We start from the raw sequence: 20,592 nt of genomic DNA on the forward strand, positions 1-20,592 counted from the left end.
CTTTAAAGTCTTTTTTGGCTCTAGGCAATTTCTATAATATTATCCCAGAGACAATAGAAACCATTTTCTACCTTTAATAGGGCATAGGACCTTTATGGAGTATATTTTAAACTGTGAAAGTAGGAAAGAGATTATAAGAGGGACATAGAAAAAAGGGTCTAATATGGAAATATGTTTTGCAGGATTACACATACATAACCTATATCAAATTGCTTGCCCTCACAGTGAGGGGGGTGGGGAAGAAAGGAGATAATCTGGAACTCAATTTTTTTTTACTTGTGTGTGTGTGTGCGCGCGTGTGCTTGATTATTTTTTTCTTTTTTCTCAATGGTATTTTCTTTTGGAACTCAATTTTAAAAACAAATGTTGAAATTTGTTTTTACATGTATTTGATAGGAAATAAAATACTAAATTAAAGGAACGAAAAATATCTAAGAGAACTTTTCTGAGAGAAGTTTTAACTCTTGCAATAAAATATTAGTGGAGAAATCATTATTTCTCTCTTTTATTTTAAAATTTTCTCTTGTATAACTAATTATTATATTAGAATCAAGATGATGAGGTTTTGAGTCAGTGGAATTGTCAGAGAAAACCTAAAGTATTGATAAAATTATTTCCTGAAGCAACAGGGAAGGGCACTGATGGAGTCTTATAATCTGTGGATATCATGGTAGCTCCACCTTGCTGTGTCTGATCAGAAATCCAAATTATGTCAGACTTTTAAAGTTAAGTTTTCCCTATAAATCTGTCCATGGCCCATGCCAACTTGCTGAATCCCCTTGTGTAAGCACACCACGGGTTCTGTTTTGTGGTATCTTTTTCCTCAACACTTTCCCATGCTTCATGATGTCTTTCCTCCCATTCCCCCCATCATATCTCATGTGGTCTTTTCTCCTTCTTAGAGCTAACTCTTTTAGGTTGCTAAATCCCTTTATAGATTTAGCCTGCCAGTCAATGGAATACTTTCACCTCATGGCATATTCTTTTAATTGATTCTCCCAAACTCCTTTCCTGATAACCCTATTGCTCTCCCAAATCTATTTCATAGTTACCATTCCTGGTGTCTTTTGTATCTCTTCATTTTGCATGCAACTTCTTCTCCTAAATAAAACTACTTTTTGTCAAAGAGAATGGCCACTGTGAATTCTTCACATGACCAAACCCCAACATTTGGTGCCTACATCAATTTCATCATTTGGTGCTGAACCCCAAACACATCAAAGAGTTTTCCCCTTTTTTATTTACTCACCCAGAATCAACAAGTGTGGGGACTTTTTCTAAAGCGCTTACCCAGCCAGGATGACTGAGATTTAACAAAGACAGTAAAAGAAACTCAATGTTTAGGCTAATGAGGGCATTCCTGCTCATTGTGTTTGTTCACACAAGGCTGTCATACAGGTGACATAATAAATCTTTTTGATTAAGACTTGAGTGATCCATGTCATATATACCAAGATCCTCATTATAATATAGCCCACTCTCTCCCTGTAATAATTAATTGTTAATCAATTGGAGTTCATTGACACTCTCAGGAATACCTATTATTCAAAGGACCTATAAACTATGAGCCCAGAACCAGGAGTATACACAGATACACAGCCAAATGACTTGTGCCTTTTGTTAATAAATTTTTATTTATTAATAACTTTTTTTAATAGGCATGCTGACATTATTAATAAATTAATAAAATGATAAAAATAGAATTTATGTCTCTTGAACTTTTAAAAATGCCACATTGGCTAAATCTAAATATTTTAATATTAAGATTTTGTTAATATTAATTAATATGCATATTTTATTGGCATCCAGAGAAATAAAAGATTGTTTCCAGAATTGAGAAATCAGCTATAGCAACATTAAAAGTGACTTTGGATATGATCATTCTCACAGCTGTAATATTGTAAATAATTATTTATCTTTGTTTTGTTATGATTTTGTTAATATAATATATAGCCAATAATATAATTATTGTGTCAAAGTGACAAGTGTCAAAGAGATATTCTCTAGAGAGATATCTACATCTCTATTAGTCTAAGGTCTTTTAAAACTATCCCATTACCTAAAATATTCTTGTGGATTTTAAAGGTTTTTGAAAGCTAAAAGCTTGTAGTCACACAAAGAATCTAGGAAAAATAATACACACTACTCAGATGTCTAGCATGTATTCAAAATCAAACTTCCACAACTCAACTTCTAAGATCTGTTCTTTTTTGTTGTTGTTGTTGCAACCAGCATCCAGATAACAATAATGCTTTTCATTCTTGTCTTTAAGCTCTGCCTACAATAGCTTCCAGACACACTCTACCAAAACTAGAGAGTGGATGGGGTTGCATGAAGATAACCCACAAGTTGTGCAGTTACTGGGCTCGAGATAAGATGAAATCTTTGTCCATCAGAGTCCAGGGTCACAAGGGTAGGACCTTCAATACAACATAGAAATGAAAGGCAAACAACATGGTCAGGAAGCGATATCCATCCAAACATACCAGATACATTTTTCACCTACATTACCCAGGGAGTCTAGAAACAAACCCTGACACAAAACTATTTCACCCTGTCTTACCCAGTCTTATGCTCATTATGCCACTTCCTGGACATCTTCGTACCTTGCCATCTCCTCTCCAGCCACCTATAACTCTGCTCTCGATTGGTAAGCATTTCATCTTATTGCTTGCCTAGTCTCAGGTCTGCCATGCCAGTTCTGTCATCTCTATGCCATCCCTATGTATATCCTAATAAAATGTGAGAAAGCATGAGGGATTTGAAGTCAGAGCATCTAGGTTCAAATCAAACATCTGTCAAGGTTTGGACAAGCTACTTAACTGCTCTGAGTCTCATCTGTAAATTGAACAGGACTAGAAGCCCTCTAATTATAGATTAAAATCTTATGATTGATTTCTTTTTTATGTGTTTCTGGCTTCTCTCATCCCAAAATTAGGTCTATCCAAAAGTGGAATGAAATGTTTTGTGAGATAATGGATTTCTCCTCACTAAAAAGATTCAAGTGCCTCTTCAAGATACACTCCTACATCTCTAAAGGCAATCTGGGGCTTCTTTCTATGCTCAGAAATTCTGGACAATTTTCTTGTATTATTTCTTGCCTTATAGTATTCATTTGTTTTATTTTTCTTGTTCTTTTGAGAGACCTATAATCCTTAAATAGTTATAACATAATCAGTCTTTCAAATCAACATGTCCTGCTTGTATAAAGATCTCATACTTTCTTTTAATGTTTTTGCTTTTTTTTTTTTGCTTCTTTTTTCCAAATTGTCCTTCACATCTACATTTCCAATTAATTGTTATTTATTTTGACAAGATTTGTCATTGTAAGTTCCAGTTTTTCCATTTTGTCTGTTATTTCTGCAATACAAGCCAAAATTCAGCTTTTTTATAAATTTTAATTCTTCAATCCATTAAGGAATTTCCTGCTGTGTGGTTAGTTCCATGTTATCTTGGGAATCCAGGGTCCTTTGACTTATTAGGCATTGATTTACTTCCTTTTGGTAATATTTATTCGGAGATGTTTGTACTACTTTAGAAGACTTGAAAACCATCGTTCTTTTTTCCTCTGAGGCAATTGGGGTTAAGTGACTTGCCCAGGGCCACCCAGCCAGGAAGTGTTAAGTGTCTGAGGCCAAATTTGAACTCGGGGTCCTCCTGACTTTAGGGCTGGTGTTCTATCCACTATGCCACCTCGCTGTCCCAACCATCCTCCTTTTTATTATTAACATCTTTCTTGTTGCTTTATCTCATATGCTCATATGCTCAAAGTTTTTAATTGAGTTTAGTTCCTCCTGAGATCTTGAATAATTTCCATCTTTTTTCTTATATTTTCCTACCTCTCATTTTCTAATCTCATCCCTAATAATGACAGATTCCCTCAAGGACTGGACCTCAAAGCTTTCTCACCCTAAAATTCACTCTTGTTTTATTTTCTAGTTTATCTCCTCTTCCTTCCACTTCTCCCTCCCACTGCCCACTGAGAAGGCAAGAAAAACAAAATCCATTACAAATATGTAATCATGCAAAACAAATTTAGGGAATTCACTTTCCACTGGGTCTCAGTCTGTCCCAAGGGACTACTGGAGAGGCAATATTGGTCTCAGCTGGATAGGTGCCAGTCCCTTTTCTTTCAAGCCTGGCATACATGTTGACTCCTTGCCCCAAGTCCCACCATTACTTTCTGGCTAATACTGCTATAGCACCATAAAAAGTGGTTTAGGCAAAGCAATCTTTCTTCTTTTCTTTGTTTCAACCTCAAGCCTGACAATGAATATTCAAATGGCTACTATTTCTATTGGGGGAAGGAAAAGGGGAACTTCTCTCATAATATATCCAAAAAAGAAAGTTCCATGATATATTCAAGAGAGAAGTAGAAAGAAGAGTAGAAGTTGTTTCTCTTTTTAAAATCTATGACTTTTCTTGGTTCACTGGCCAATCTTCTTTGATCTATTCCTTGTTCTCTGGGACCATCAGTGTTTCCCTATTGTTCCAAAATTTCTCAGTGTTAATCATGTGTATCCCTAGAAGTAGCCAGGGAAGCACAACTCAGTTTTTCATGGGGTGATTGGGTAAACATAGTCAGAAGAACACCTATTTTGCAGATGCAGAAACTGAGGCTAGGAAAAATTAAGCCACTTGCCCAGGATTTCACGCACGCACACACACACACATACACACAGAGTCCTGAAATATATCAAAGAGAAATAAAGAATCTTTAATTGAGATAACAGATAAGTCTGCTAACTTGCCATCATGTCAGGATGTATAGTGGATTTCCCAAAGAGACCCATAAAAAGAAGAGGAAGTAGAGACAGCTGAGATAGCAAGGCCTGGTCATGAGAGCTTAGTGGTCCTTGACAGTCCAAGCAAGGAAAACCATTTTATTCTGGCTTTGTTGCCATTTGTGCCATGAATTTCAATGAAAAGGGACAAGGACATAAGAATCAGATCAAGCTAAATTCCTTTACAAGTTAAAATCCCAGGGTGAAGGAATTTAGGGTATGGTTCAGCTCAATCTAATCTAGAGTAAATAGCTGAAAAGTGGGAATGCAAAGACATTACTGAAATTCTGACATTACTAGGATCATTTAAAGGAGTTGCAAGTAATACTACATTTGGTATTAACAATATTCTATCACACATATGCATTATATGTCTCTATATAGATATAGATATACAGATATATCAACCTGGATTAATGAGAAGACAGCCAATACAGGGGGGAAAATATGATTTTTAGTTGGGGCAAAGAGTTGCACCTGCAATTCTACACAACAGCCCTTCCTGAAGAGGGGGCCAGATCTGGATTTCTTATAAAGTATTTGGGCTTCAGGTGCAAAGTTGAGACATTCTATGGTTTCACTAATAAGTTGTTTTGTATGACAACTAAAAGTACATAAATAAAGCCAGAGAATTCAGAGGAGAGAATTTAGGAGTTTTATAAAATAGGGTCTGGAAGTGATAATGCTTGGTCACACTTAGGTCTAGTAATGGAGACCAGATCAAGTTCAATCAGCTGCATTTGACAGATCTATGCCTCTCTACAGATATATAGATGCAGATAGATTGTAGATATTGGAGATGAGAACCTGTCTTAAATTCAAAGGCAATTCTCTTTCCACTATATATGCTAGCTTCCCTCTTTCATCAGGAATGAATAGGACCATAAAGTAACTGGTGGAGACTCATTTGTTAGGTCTCTTTACATAAAGGGCTACATAGTAACTGATAAGCAGAAATAACAAACAATGTGAAAGTTGGTCTCCTGATTTCCATACTGCCTTGTTTAAAAAAGAAAGAAAGAAAAAGGGAATTCTGCAGCTAGAGACACAAATGGAGCAATTTGCTTCCATGTAATCACTTCTTTCAATGCTAGAGAAACATAGTATCGCCACCTCATTCCCCCACTCTCCACTACCCCTCCATCCCCCCCCCCCAAAAAAAGAGCATTCTCTTTACAATCCACAGTATTGAATTAAAGAGGCAGTATTATTGTGGGACAATCAAGTGGTCAGCAGGCTACAAGTGCAGATTTCTAGCAAATACCAAGTAACTACATCTCCCAAACACCCCATTCCACTTTCCAATAGCTCTAATTGTTAGTTAGTGTTTTCTTTACAACTCTTTTCTTTCCCCAAGGAAAGAGTTAATTCTGCCTTTAGAATGTCCATATATTCAATGAGATGATTCAGGCCAGTTCCAATGATCCTGTGATTAAGAGAGCCATTTGCACTCAGAAAAAGGACTGTGGGAACTGAGGGTGATCCACAACACAGCATTTTTACTCTTTTTGTTGTTGTTTCCTTGCATTTTACTTTTTTCTCATTTTTTTCCTGCTTGATTGGAGTTTTCTTGTGCAGCATGATAATTGTACAAATATGTATGCATATAAAGGATCTAACATATGTTAACATTTTAACATGTTTAATATATATTGGATTACTTGCCATCTATGGGAGGGGGTAGGGGAAAAGAGAGAAAATTGGAACACAAGATTTTGCAAGGGTTAATGTCGAAGAATTATCCATGCATATGTTTTGGAAAATAAAAAGCTTTAATAAAGGGGGGGGGGAAGAATGTCTCTATATTACTCTTGGTTCTGTTCTCTGGGATGAATCAAGTATCCTTCTAAAGACATCATTTATTGTAAGTTTCCTTTTTTCTTCTATCCCTATCCCTCAAATCTCCTCTACACGATCGTGTTCCCTCTTTCTGTGCTCTAGTCTCTGACAAAGATAAAGCTCTCCTAACAGAGTCCAATTCCACTCACCCTATGCCTTTTTGTGTCCTAAACTCTTCTGGGAATTTGCCTATCTCCTCCACACCTTCTGTAATGCTTAAAAGTCCTCCTTATCCTTAAAAAAAATCCTTCATTTGATTCTCTTACCTTCTTAAGCAATTGCTGATTTTAAAAAATGTAAATTAAAAGAACTCAGGTATTATCTAGTTTGGCTAAAATGATAGAAAAGGAAGATACATGCTTGTCACACTGCGCCACCTAGCTGCTCCACAGAATAGTCTTCCATCATGACCCTAAAGCATGAATTATTCAGTCATTCTCTTTGCCGTCACAAAAAGAGCTACTATAAATATTTTTGACATGGGAGTCCTTTCTCTTTTTCTTTGATCTATTTGGGGTACAGCCCTCGTATTGGTACTTCCAAGTCAAAGAGTATACAAGATTTTATGACTTTTGGGGCACAGTTCCAAATTATTCTCCAGAATGGTTCATAGTTCTACCAACAGTGCATTAGTAAACCAATTTTTCCACATTTCTCCTATCAGTTTTTTTCTTTCATATTAGCCAATCTTACGGGTGTAAGTTGTTGCTTTAATTTGTATTTCTCCAAATATTAGTAATTTACATAATTTTTTCATATATCTATTGCTATCCATTTTAGCTTCTTTTTATTTATGTGCAGTCATGAACTGCTCTGCTAGTCATCATCCTGAAAGGTAATTGTTTCCCATATTTCCCTAATTTGCTTATGTTATCATTCTGTATATTTAAATTATTAGACTATTTTCCAGATTTCTCAACAGTTTTTGTCAAAAAGTGAGTTCTTATCCTAATAGTTAGGATTTCTATTTGGTAAACATTATGTTACTGCACTTATTTACTTCTGTATAATATGTACTCAATCTGTTTCATAGATCAGCCATTCTATTTCTTATCCAGTTTCAGACTGTTTCAATGATTTCTACTTTGTAGTATAGTTTGACATTTTGATTCTGGTAGTCTACCTTCATATATTTTTCATTGATTCCCTTACATATTTTTGACCTTTAGTTCCTTCAGATGAATTTTGTTACTACTTTTATCTAGCTCTATAAAGTACTTCTTTGGTAATTTGAATAGTATGGCACTGGATGGATAAGTAAATTAATTTAGATAGAATTGTTATTTTAACAACAATAATTGACTTGTCTTATCCAGTTGTCTTCTCCAACTGTTTCAGTCTGCATTTGGGTGAAAATTATTTCCTAATTTTATCTCAGCAGGTAGACTCCTAAATATTTAAATTGTCTACAATTATTTTAAATGGAATTTTCTTTCTAGCTCTTCTTGAAGAGTTTTCTTGGCAACATATAGAAATATTGATGATTTGTGTGGGTTTATTTTATATCCTGCAACTTTGCTAAAGTTGTTAATTTCAAAGTATACTTTTATATTATCTGTAAAAAGTGATATTTTTCCCTCTTCTTTGTCTATACTTATTCCTTTAATTTCTTTTTCTTATCTTATTGCTTTAGCTAGCATTTCTAGTATAATATAATAATAATAGCAATGATGGGCATCCTTGATGTTACACAATTAGCACAATTCCTGGTAAGCTCTATATAAAAGCTTATTCCATTCCCTTCCCTTCCTCTGCAAATAGTTGTTTGCTGTCCTATGGTCCTTCACCCCCCTCTACTCTTCTCCTTCTTCGGGTTAAGTGATTTGCTTAGAATCATACAGCCAGTAAGTGTTGTGTCTGAGGGTTGGATTTGAACTCAGATCCTCCTGACTTCAGGACTGGTACTTTCTTTACTCTCAATAAACTCAGCCTGATTCAGAGTTGTCTTCTCTACACCCAGTCTTTCCTCTTTTCAAATACCCTATTGTCTCAATTGTGATTTTTCTTGACTCAGGTCTCACATCTACATGAAAGATTTTTTGAAGGAATAAAAACAATGTAGTTCCAAATCAAGCCTTTCTACTTCAGCTAAATTTGTCCCAGATTTGGAAAATAAATTCCATAAGGTCACACGGGTAATAAGTGCTGAGGCCATATTTGTTTTCAGATCTTCTTGATTTCATGTCAAAAATTCTGTAATCAGGAATTCTCAGAAATTGAGGTGTGCCTCAAATCCTTAGGCAATCCATTTATATTTTATCTAGCCAAACAAACTCCTTTCCCATTTTACAAATGAAGAAACTGGAAAAGTAAGATTCCTGAGATCAGATAAGTGAATAGCTCTGGCTTGAAGTCCAGTTCTTTTTCTCCATCTAGTGTGGTAATAGCTGGGAAACATTTAAATTGACATAGGAATCCATTTGTTTGAATGATAAGTCATTCACCTTAAGCCACCAAGTCTTGATCTTTATCTTGCCACTGGATTTCAATGATTCTAAAGGAAAGACTTTTGGAAGCTCTGCTTCACTTAAATCCAATTCATGCACAAGTCAAGATATTACTCTCAAGATGTCATTGAACCTTTTTGAGAATGAAAGATGAACAGCAACAGCAACAATACTGAAAAGGCTTCTCACTAGGACTCATTATAGATGATGTTTGCTTCTGGTTTTAGATAGATACTATTTATCGTTTTAAGGAAAGCTCTATTTATTCCTATGCTTTCTAATGTTTTTAATAGGAATGGGTCTTGGATTTTGTCAAAAAAAAATTTCTGCATTCCTGAGAATTTTTCATTTTAAGAGTTCTTCAGTAAGTGATAAATGGATTCCTTCTGTTTTCACTTTGCTTTCTGTTTCTAATATATCTGGTCAGTTTTGCATATGATTTCTTATAATATCGTGTTCTGGTTCTGGTTTTTTAAAACTGTGGTTTTCAGGGAATCTGATGATTCATGGATTAGTTTTCTTTCATCCGTTTTCACTGGTCAGATTTTTTTGATAGCAAAGAATATTTTTGTGTTTTTCCATTAATTTTATTTTATCTCTTACTCTTATTATAGTCATTAATTTTTATTTAGTTTATTCTAGTTTTCAGAGATTCTGTTAATTGGATAAGGTTTGTTTCTTTCTTCTCTAAGCTACTTGTTCTTTCAGGTTTTTTCCTCCAAATACTTTACTTCATTTATCTTTTGCTTTATTTCTTCTAGACATTCATGTAATTTTTGCAAAAACTTCATTTCCCCCTCTGAATCTTAAATTATAGTTGTTATGTGTATATTTTCTCCAAGATTAGACTTTTCAATATCTCTGTACCTATTACAAATATCTATAATTATCTGTATCTTCTGCTGCTTACTCATTTCGCTAGCCTTAGTTCTAGAACCAAAGCTTTTTGCTAGAGGCAGGCTCAACTGGTGGGGTAATTAGCTCTTCTGGGTGTCAAATTGGGTCACCTGGACTGCTACATTGAACTTCACTATTTTTCTGGATCTTTGAAGTTTAAAGTCTTCAGTGACCTTAAATTTTTCAGGGCATAATTCTAAGGATCTGGGCCTGATGACTTGGCCTAAGCAATGCTATGCTAAAACTGGCTGCTGCAACTCTCCCAAGAAAAGATTGGATTGATTGAAAACCAATAGTGGTGATTTCCCTGTTCTTGCTTCTTTGGAAACTACAAAGAGGACTGTATCAGCTCTAAGGAGCTCTAAGGTTTTTTAGCTTGAGGGTAGAAGAGAAAGGATTATTTAACTTGCCAGTAGGCAAAGGTCAAAAATTATCATCATTGATTTACTTTTGATTGCCAATTATGTTCTGAAAGTTTATGTCATTGCCTTATATCACTAAATGATACATTTTGGGTTTGGGTTAAGGTGAGCAAAGATTGGTTTGGGTTTAGAAATGGGTTAAGTTCAGCTTGGATAGGGTTAGATTGAAAAAACTAAATTACATCATGAAGGCTATAGGCTTTATCTAATTTAAGGAGAGTGACATTTTGTACTATCATTATCTCCTTCCTTTTTTGTAGAAAAAAGTGGCCATGGCACTATGGAGGTAATGGTAAACTTGGTCAATATGTTGGTTAGTTTTGTTATTTAAACAAAGTAAATAACTCCCTACAAGACACCATAGTCCCCATGATCAATAGTGGAACAGGAGAGAGAACTACCTTATCTATTCAAAGAGGCAAAAAAATGATTACTTTTCAAGATCTGGATTCTTCCATAACTGATTCTCTTTTTGAATGCCAATGCTTATACTCCTCAGAGTTGTCTCCTGCTTTTACTGGTCCCCTGGAGAATTCATCTTGCTTTTCAAAAACCCAAATGGACTACACTGATTGGGCTCAATCAATGACTAGCTATCTTCTAATTTCATTAAACTTGACTAAGGAATTTTACTTCTGTAAAATATCTTTGCACATAAGGCCTTAATATAATATTATTATAGTTGCCTGACTCCCTTACATACTATAATTTTGTCAGCTGGGCTGGGGAAAATCAATTCAGGATTCTTCTTATCCACTTCTTTTCTACTCCCACTACAAAGATGAAAAATGAATAGACAAGAATATTAAGGATCAGAGCAATGAGAAAAGTGGGTGAAAGTGTTATATCCTTCTATTTAATCATTTTATAAAGAGTAAACCCCAAAACTATTTGATACTGGACCAAAAATAGAGCTATAGAGTTCACATTGATATTAAAGCTTTATTATTTGCAAAATATTTTGTATATATAATTATTTCATGTGAGTCTATTAACAACCTTGTAAGGCAAAAACAATATTGAAATTGAGGTTCATATTGCCAATTTTTAAAGCATGTTTGTAAGTCTAAGGCAAAATTCAAACCCAGATTTCTTTGATTACAAATCTGACACACTCTCCATTGCCTCATGCTAAATCAATGGACAAGAACAAGTACACCAGATATAGTTTGGTTTAGCATTTGATAAATCTATAGAGAATAAAATTTAAAAGAAAGATTCACTCATTGACAAATACACTTGGGAAATCATTTGGCAATATGCCAATAAATGGATTTGGATTGACATTTTACACTATGTGCCTCAGTGAATTCCAGCTGGACTTAAATTTTTTTTAAAGTAACTTTTAAAAATGTCTCAGTTAATGCATTGTTGGTGGAATTGTGAATACACATGGCCATTCAGGAGAGCAATTTGGAACTATGCTCAAGGGGTTGTTGAGCTGTGCATGCCCTTTGACCCAGCAGTGTTGCTGCTGGGCTTATATCCCAAAGAGATCTTGGGGAGGGGAGAGGAACCTGTATGTGCAGGAATGTTTGTGGTGGTCCTCTTTGTGGTGGCTGGAGGCTGGAGGCTGGGTGGATTGTGGTATGTGGATGTTGTGGAGTATTATTGTTCTGTGGGAGGTGACTAGCCAGATGATTTTGGTGGGGCCTGGAGAAACTTGCATGGACTGGTGCTGAGTGGGATGAGCCAGGACCAGGGCTGTTGTATGCTTCAACAACAGTGCTGTATGATGATCAATTCTGATGGTTGTGGCCATTTTCAATAATGAGATGAACCAAATCAGTTCCAATAGAGCAGTAAGGAACTGAACCAGCTACACCCAGCAAAAGAACTCTGGGAGATGACTATGAACCACTACATAGAATTCCCAATCCCTCTACTTTTGTCCGCCTGCATTTTGGATTTCCTTCAAGGCTAATTGTACACTATGTCAAAGTCTGATTCTTTTTGTATAGCAAAACAACTGTTTGGACATGTATACATATATTGTATTTAATTTATACTTTAACATATTTAACATATATTGGTCAACCTGCCATCTGTGGGGAGGAGGGGGGAAAGGAAGGGAAAAATTAAAACAAAAGGTTTGACAATTGTCAATGTTGTAAAATTACCCCATGCATATATATCTGGTAAATAAAAACTATTAAAATTTTTTTTTAAATGTCTCAGTTGTAGAGAGAAGATTAATTTTTTTTCCTAATCAATAAATAGAAGACATTAAGGATAAATTATATGTTCTTAACTATGTTAAAAATAAAACATTTTGTACAAGGAAACATATCGCTGAAATAAAAACAAAAAAGATTGGGAAAATATTACCAAAATGACAATTAAAAACTAAATCTAAGATACTTAAGGAACTGTTAAAGTTTATATATTTTCCAGTCCCCGAAACATAAGTGATAAAAGGATATGTAATAGGCAACTAGGTGGTAAAGTAGATTGAGCACCAACTCTGGAGATGGGAGAACCTGAGATCAAATTCAGCCTTATCACACACTTATCAGCTGTGTGACCCTGAGGAAGTCACTTAACCGGGATTGGATTCTCCATTCCCTCTGCCCCGAAAAAAGGAAATTGTAGGAACAGACAATTTGCACGTTCAGAAAACAGGAAATTCAAAGTTGTTGTTAATCCATTGTCAGCTGCTCAAACTCATCAATTTAAAAAAATGCTTGAGTATTCATAGTGTGTGGGCCAGGTCTTTCAGGCAACTAGGAACAAATTTGTATTTGTCAAATTAGTAATATAATAATAATAATTAAAAACAGTAAAACAATGTTGAAGAGATTGAAGAAAAACAGGTAAATTCATCTACCGGTGGTACAATTGAGAACTTACAGCTTAAATTTTAAAGAGCAATCTGTAAATATAAAATAAAAGAAAAATAATCGTATTATTGAGCATATGCCAAAAAAGTATTGTCAAACACAGACAAAGCTATCTGTTCAAAGATATAACAGAATGCTATGCAATTAAGAAACTCTGGAAACAAATTAAATGCCTCCATAGAGGATTGGTTAAAAACAATTCTGGTACACAAACACGAAGAAATACTACAATATAATTGAAGCTAACAAGTATTAGAATTTTTTTAAAATCTGGAAACATGTTTCTGAAATAATGCAAATTTTAAAAAACAATCAGGAAAAAAGTCTACATTAACTACTATTAAGAGAAAATTGAAATGAGAACAAATGAACAAAGGATGTAAATTGGGAATTTTTAATAACTGTAAAATGGTAAGTTCTTTTATTCATTTAAATTAATTCATTTAAATATAATATTGAACATCAATCTGTAGCACCCAGAACACCCATTGTAGCCATCCAAGATTCAAGATACTCTTGGAATCCATATCCATGCAAAACCATAGCTTAAGAGTTTGCATTAATGAGTTTATTTTTTTCTCTAGTCAGCCAGAGGATAAAAGGACTGTTCTGTCAGGAAGTGACATGCTTCATCATTGGTCTTCTGAGTTGTGGTTAGCCATTACATTAGACAGAGTTCATAAGTGTTTCCGATTGTTCATCTTGCTTTGGGCGAAGATGGTGGATTGTTAATATCTAAAGATACTAAGTTACCCTGCAAATATCCCTAGTAAAGTTTTAAAATGCATCAATTAAAATGGAATAAGGAGCATCATTGGTAGCATCCTTCACCCATTCCAGGGATGAACAGAACTGTTAACATTTCTGAAGAGACCCTGATGTAGACAAAATGGTGGAGTTGGAAAGTGTGGTCCACTAACAACTGCAGACAGGTTCTAAGCAGAACCCAACAAGAGGGAACCCAAAGCACAATAACAGGAGAAGAAAAATCCTGAAAGTGACCCTAGAGCCCTATGAGAGGGGAAGTAGAATTAGAAAAACCCAAATCCAAAGTTAAGAAGGATAAGGTTTGAGAGAATATCAGATTTGCCAAATAAGAAATCATTGTAATGGTTATGCACCAGAACTCCTAAGGTAAGGAGTACAAAGGACTCCAGAGAGAGGAATCAATCTCCCAAAATGTAACTACTGTAGAGAAAAGTCCCATCCCCTACCTCCATTCCATGCTATGATTCTGTGGTTTAGCCTTGACATGGCTCTTGCCCCACAGGTCCTTTTCTGTGTTTTGTTTAGACACAAATACAATTCTCTATATGTACACATACACATATGCACACCTGCACATGCACAGACATCTGCAATCTGAAACACATTGCAAGATCTAAATTTATTGGCTTCTTGCATACCCTTTTAAGTATTAGCGAAGGTATCTCAGAAAATGCCAACTCAAAAGAATTGGAAATTGAAAGGATGCCCATCAGTTGGGGAATGGCTGAACAAGTTGTGGTATATGGGTGTAATGGAATACTATTGTGCTAGAAAAAATGATGAGCAGCCTGATTTCAGAAAAATCTGGAAAGATTTAAACAAACAGCTGCAAAATGAAGTGAGAAGAACCAGGAGAATGTTGTACACAATACCAACATTATACAATGATCAACTATGAATGACTTATTTATTTTCAGCAATACAATAATTCAAGACAATACCAAAAGACTCATGATGAAAAATGCTATCTATATCCAGAGAAAGACCTGATGGCATCAGAATATAGATTAAGGCATACCATTTTAAATTTTTAATGTTTTTTTTCTTTTAGCCTACTTTTTCTTTCACGACATAACTAATACAGAAATATGTTTTACATGATTGCACATATATAACCTATACCAAATTGCTCACCATCTTAGGGAGAAGGATGTGAAGGAGGAAGGGAAAGAAAAAATTTAAAACTTAAAAAATTTTAAATGAATGTTAACAATTGGCTTTATATGCAATTGGAAAAAATAATATGCTATTTAGAAAAAGAAAATGCTAAACTCGCATATATAGTATGAAAACAAAAATAATAGCTGCTTAACATTGCTCACTTCCTGAATCAGTGATTCTAGGATTCAGACTTCAGTTTCTCTAGGCAGGACTATTGTTAGGAATGACTTATCTAGCCAAATTCTAGAAATCATTCCCTAAGAACTTAGAAAAAAATTGGTTCCAAGGGTTCACATTTGGAGGTTCTTTCTCACACCCCAGTATTCCACAACTGTTCTGTATACACTTAATCTTTTATGCATTCTCATTCTGCCTTGCACTCACCCCTTCTTCTCCTTCTCACTTCTTCAGTAACTGCTAAACATTTTATGACAAGTACAGCCAGTGTCATCTGAATTTTCCATAAATAGCTAATCCCAGATAGATCTTAACTTCATCTGGCCATCCCACCACAACATCATGACCTGGCCAATATGAGTATCTTGTCACATGCCTTGCCACCACCTATGTAGCCCCTCCTCTTTCCACCTCTTGCTCACAGAGCAATAACCAAATCAGTTCTACCATTGCTCCTGAAAAGGAAGTAACAATCTATAATGCTCCACTCAGAATTTCTCTGATTATAAGCTGCAGGCTATATATAAAAAAAACTTTTCTTCCTTCCCACTGCTTCAATTTCCTAAAATTCAAAACTAATTGTTGGGTCAGGAATTTCTCAACCAAGGGAACCCTGAGCTGTGAAGATCGAGTTAGCACCCTGGATGCCTTGGAATCGCCGGAGTCAGGATAAGCAAAAATCCTTGGTCTTTCTTCTTGGTCTTTAGAGGTAGAAGTGAAGGGGATGTGTGAAGACTCTCCACAACCTCCCTTCTTCTCATCTATTCCCAAAGTGACCCTGGCTTGTCTTACTCCACCTCCTAATCCCTCCTACAATTATCTGTGTACACCAAAAGATCAAGCCAGCACAGAATAGTGGGAAGGGGCATTTTCCAAGCATATGCTAATAGAGTATACAATAGAGTATAGAGCTTTAAATGCTCAATTGTCTGATTCCAGTGCACCTATTCAGAGTTTCAGCCCTTTACATCTCCCATTTTCTTTTGTTTTAGAACACAGGTGGTCATGCCATCCCTGACTTCTCAGGGAGGTGAGAACCCCAAAAAAGAGGTGATCATGCCCTACTTGACTTCTCAGAAAGGGAGATGAAAAACACCAAAGGAAAGTGGGGAGTCAAGCCAGATATTGCTAGAGGGTTTCTGGGCTGAAGGGTTTACTAGAAACAGGTATGCACAAACCTATCAGCATGGGAGGTATTACACAAGCACATAGCAATAAAGCACAGGCTATTAGTGATGATTCTCCCCACAGCTGTTGCAGGCTCAATGTGGTGTAACAAACGTGAATTGTACGTGCAACTAATAATATAACAAACAATATGAATCAACAAGGTGTTGTAAAAGATTTCCAGAAGTTCTAGAAGGAGGGTTTGTAAATAACAATCACACATATGCCTCCTTCAGCAGCCAAGAGATGGTCCAAAACCAATTTATTGTCTATTGCTTCATGTGTCAGGGAATCCAATGATCCTCGCAAGTTTTTGAAGTCCTGCAACAGTCTTTTTATGTGTTAGGGAATCCAATGATTCCTGCACATTTTGAAGTCCTTCAACAATCTTATCATTTCTCAGAAAATCCAATGATTCCTGAAGGTTTTCAAGTCCTACCACAGTCTTATCATGTCTCAGAGAATCCAATGATTCCTGATGGTTTCCAAGTCCTATAACAGTCTTTTCATGTCTCAGGGATTCCAATGATTCCTGATATTTTCAAGTCCTACAACAGTCTTTTCATGTTTCAGGGATTCCAATGATTCCTGAGGGTTTTGAAATATAACAATTTTTGATTTCCATGAGTCAAATGCCATAACTTCCAGGCTCTTTCAGTGGTGGGCACAGTCAGTGATGAAACTACCCGATGTTTCTTGGGTCTTCTCCTTCGTTTCAAGGGTCTGCTCCATCTCTCTCTGATGAACAAGATGAATACGGCTTGTTGGCACCCATCTGATTCCTTCTCCATCAGTGGAGATACAAGCAAACCCTCTCCCCCAAGCAGTTAACCTATCTGGTCCCTTCCATTCACCACTTTCTGTGTCTCTCCACATCACCTGGCAATTATCTAAAGATAGTGGAGCTGCTCTCACTGGACACTGCTCTTCTGGTGGGTTATAAAACCTGTCTACTGGAGCCAGTGCAACTTTGTCAAAAATCAAGAAGTTAATAGTATAAAGAGCTAGATTTAGAAGTTCTCAAGGGTTCCTGTGGCACCCCCTTTCTTTTGTTTTTGGAGGAGCATCTTAATGTCTCTGTTTCTCCTCTCTATATTTCCTGTTCTTGAGGATTAAAAGATATGTAAAGTCTTATACTGTGCACAAAAGTGTGCAAAATATTTAGAAATATATGCAGGTCCATTATCTGTTTTTATTACTTGTGGCAAACCCATAATTGCAAATACATTTGCAGGTCCATTATCTGTTTTTATTGCTTGTGGCAAACCCATAATTGCAAATGCATGTATAAGGAATTCAATGACCACTTGGGCTGTCTCTTTTGCTGCTGGTATTACAAAAGTGAATCCTGAAAAGGTGCCTACCACAACATGGATAAAAGACAGATGACCAAAAGATTTATAATGGGTCACATCCATTTGCCAAATTTCATTAGGTCTCAAACCACAAGGGTTCTTCCCTGGAGGGAGTGTAGGAGTGTGAAAAGGAAGGCAAGCTGGACAGGCTTTTATTATGCTCCTAGCTTCCCCTCTTGTTATTCCAAATGTAAAGCTCAAGCAGCCTGATGATATTTAGAATGAGATTCTTGGACTTCCTGAAGTAAAAGAGTATTGGCCAACATGGTTAGGAGGCTATCTGCCTTTGAATTACCATCAAAAATAGGACCTGGAAGTCCACTATGAGAGTGGACATGTATTAGGATTCTTACAAGGTGCTAAGTCGGTTGTCTAATTTAGCATGGTACTTAACAGTTCTCTAGTTCAGAGTTCACACCTTTAAAAGAGCATATAAAAGGACAAGCCCACTGGAAGATCCAGGAGATTCAGAGCCAGGATTCAATTGGGAGATTCACAAGTGTAAAGGACAAGCCCACTCATGGACTTCCATGAGATTCACAACTAGGATTGACTTCCAGGAAATTCACAAGCCCACAGAAACACACAATCTCACACTCTTGGAGGCAGAGTCTGATTCCAACTTCCACCTTTGTGCTGGCTGCAGACATTTGAAGAAGAGCTCTCGGGAACCAAGGAGAAAGATAGACCTCTATTAAAGCTAACTGGGCCCAGGAAAATATTCAGGACTTTGAAGGATCTGGACTTTAACTCCTGGCTGCATTTGGGATTATTGAACTGAACTGAAACTAAGGCTACCTCCAGAAACTCCCCAAGAAACCTGCTCCAAGAGAAGAATTACAATTTAGAGAACAGTACATTACATTTTGGCGCTTGAACGTTGGGACAGACAGGATCCTGATTTCAGTGGAAGAGCCTCTGATCCTGATTTCAGCGAAAAAGTCTCTCTGACCCAGAAATTAGGGTGAATACAACAAGTAAACTTTGTTAAAGAGCTAAAGTAGAATTTCAGCGAAATGGGGCAAATTTTTAGAAAACAGCCTTCTGTTTCTTTTCAAGGAAAACGTTTAGAGAGCATTGTCAGGGTTAAGAAAAGCTAAGGCTTGATTATAATTTTGGAGCAGATCACTGAACTTTTAGAAACTGTATAGTATACATCTCCTTGGTTCTCTATGGAAAAGGAATTGGATCTAGAGGAATGGAAATTAGTTGGAGAGCAACTTTGTCAATACTATAACAAAAATGGACCTGACTCAATTTCCAAAGACACACTTAATGCATACAATTTAATACAACTGGTTTTAGAAAATTATATAAATTATAGAATAAGGAAAAAGAAGAAAGAGCAGGAGGGGGAGGTGCCAAATGAACCAGGTGAAAAGGAGCAAGAATTAGATAAGAATTCACAGCAGGAGAAATTAGATGATTTCCAATCCCCTGATGTACCTCCCTCAATTAACCCTCATGGGTGGAGGGAGGAGGAGGGGAAGAGGCAGTAATGCACTCAAAATTACCTATTAAGCAGCCTATGACAAGATTACAAAAAGCACTGGTTAAGGCAAAAAATGAAGGACAGGATGTCTCTGATTTTATAGATGAATACCCTCTGATTGAAGAGCTTGACTCTTCAGGTTAAAAAAGGAGAAGATACACTCCTTTTGATTTGGCTAAAATTAAAGGATTTGAAAAAAGGTTGCACTCTTTATGGAGCTACATCATCTTATGTTAAGATGTTACTAGATAATTTGACTTATGAAATCCTAACCCTGAATGACTGGAAATCCATAGTAAGGACATGTTTAAAACCTGGACAAAACTTGTTGTGGCTTTTGGAATATCATGAATTATGTAGGATTCAAGTCAGACACAATAGGCAAACAGAAGTTAACACACAAGTCACTTTTGACCAACTAGCTGGTGAAAGTCAGTATGGAGAGAATTCAGAACAGATTAATTACCCTACAACAGCTTATGAGCAGATAACAACTGCTGCAACAAAAGCTTGGGGTTTCCCTCCCCGGACAAAAAGATCGAGGGGAAGCCTTCACAAAAATAGAGCAAGGTCCCAATGAACCTTTTGCAAATTTTGTGGGATACCTGCAAACAACTGTAACAAGAACCATTGGAGAAAATGCAGCTACAGAAATAATGACCAGATATCTGGCTATGTAAAATGTTAATGAGGTTTGCAGAAGAATTATATGGGGACTACACAAAGATGCTTCTTTAGAGGAGATCATAAGACATGTGCTACAGTGGGCACAAATGCTTATTATACTCAGACTATGATGAACATGGAAAGACAGGATCCCTCCTGGCAAGGGATTTCTAGAAACTCGTCGATGTTTTCAATGTGGAAAAGTTGAACATCTAAGAGCTCAGTACAGATATGGAGGTAGAGTGAGAAGACAGGCTGAGAGAAGACCTAAAACCCCATGTCCAAAATGCCACAAGGGCCTCCACTGGGCCTCAGAATGTAGATTGACCCAGGGAAATAAGAAGTGGGGCCCAGCTCCAAGATATCAATCAAAAGACAGGTGGGGCATAATGGCAGCTGAGATTACACCCAGAGAATCTTTAGAAGGTCAGGACTCTGATGTGATCAACCAGCAGAAAAACAGTCACATGGCATAAAGAGATTACCTGATCAGTTAGCCAAAAAGCAATCAGATAGCAGAAATGGATTGTAATTGGGGAGAATACAGGCTTTTTTAAACCAACAGGGCAGTGTCCAG

At 36.3% G+C, this 20,592-nt stretch overlaps 1 protein-coding gene across 1 annotated transcript in view; it reads left to right on the forward strand.

Moving 5' to 3' along the window:
• Nucleotides 1-20,592, forward strand: part of RAB37 (RAB37, member RAS oncogene family) — an 82,489-nt gene that overhangs the window by 36,434 nt on the left and 25,463 nt on the right. The window lies entirely within an intron of this gene.

Source organism: Sminthopsis crassicaudata, chromosome 4 (assembly GCF_048593235.1).
Source record: "Sminthopsis crassicaudata isolate SCR6 chromosome 4, ASM4859323v1, whole genome shotgun sequence".
NCBI classification, from domain to species: Eukaryota; Metazoa; Chordata; class Mammalia; order Dasyuromorphia; family Dasyuridae; genus Sminthopsis; species Sminthopsis crassicaudata.